This window comes from Neophocaena asiaeorientalis, unplaced genomic scaffold (assembly GCF_003031525.2).
Source record: "Neophocaena asiaeorientalis asiaeorientalis breed wild unplaced genomic scaffold, Neophocaena_asiaeorientalis_V1.1 scaffold171, whole genome shotgun sequence".
Classification (NCBI taxonomy): domain Eukaryota; kingdom Metazoa; phylum Chordata; class Mammalia; order Artiodactyla; family Phocoenidae; genus Neophocaena; species Neophocaena asiaeorientalis.
Genome location: NW_020174013.1, coordinates 12150112 through 12151536, shown reverse-complemented (window position 1 = coordinate 12151536; position 1425 = coordinate 12150112).

The following is a 1425-nucleotide window of genomic DNA, read 5'->3' as shown; positions in this document are numbered from 1 at the left end:
GACAAAGGATTAATCTCCAAAATTTACCAGCAGCTCATGCAGCTCAATATCAAAAAAACAAACAACCCAATCCAAAAATGGGCAGAACACCTAAATAGACATTTCTCCAAAGAAGATACACAGATTGCCAACAAACACATGAGAGGATGCTCAACATCATTAATCATGAGAGAAATGCAAATCAGAACTACAACAAGGTATCAACTCACATGGGTCAGAATGGCCATCATCAAAAAATCTACAAACAATAAATGCTGGAGAGGGTTCAGAGAAAAGGGAACCCTCTTGCACTGTTGATGGGAATGTAAATTGGTACAGCCATTATGGAGAACAGTATGGAGGTTCCTTAAAAATCTAAGAATAGAACTACCATATGACCCAGCAATCCCACTACTGGGCATATACCCTGAGCAAACCATAATTCAAAAAGAGTCATATACCAAAATGTTCACTGCAGCTCTATTTACAATAGCCAGGACATGGAGGCAACCTAAGTGTCCATCAACAGATGATTGCATAAAGAAGATGTGGCAGATATATACAATGGAATAGTACTCAGCCATAACACGGAATGAAGCTGAGTTTTTTGTAGTGAGGTGGATGGACCTAGAGACTGTCATACAGAGTGAAGTAAGGCAGAAAGAGAAAAACAAATATCGTATGCTAAGACATATATTAAAAAAAAAAAAAATGGTCATGAAGAGCCTAGGGGCAAGATGGGAATAAAGATGCAGACCTACTAGAGAATGGACTTGAGATACAGGGAGGAGGAAGGGTAAGCTGGGACAAAGTGAGAGAGTGGCCTGTATATATATGCACTACCATATGTAAAATAGATAGCTAGTAGGAAGCAGCCACATAGCACAGGGAGATCAGCTCAGTGCTTTGTGACCACCCAGAGGGGTGGGATAGGGAGGGTGGGAAGGAGGGAGATGCCAGAGGGAAGAGATATGGGGGCATATGTATATGTATATCTGATTCACTTTGTTATAAAGCAGAAACTAACACACCATTATAAAGTAATTATACTCCAATAAAGATGTTAAAAAAAAAAAAAGAAAAATGGAGCTGGAAGAATCAGGCTCCCTGACTTGAGACTATACTACAAAGCTACAGTAATCAAGACAGTATGGTACTGGTACAAAAAGAGAAATATAGATCAATGGAACAGGATAGACATCCCAGAGATAAACCCATGCACCTATGTTCACCTTATCTTTGATAAAGGAGGCAAGAGTATACAGTGGAGAAAAATAGCCTCTTCAGTAAGTAGTGCTGGGAAAACTGGACAGCTACATATAACAGAATGAAATTAGAACACTCCCTAACACCATACACAAAAATAAACTCAAAATGGATTAAAGACCTAAATGTAAGGCCAGACACTATTAAACTCTTAGAGGAAAACATAGGCAGAACACTCTA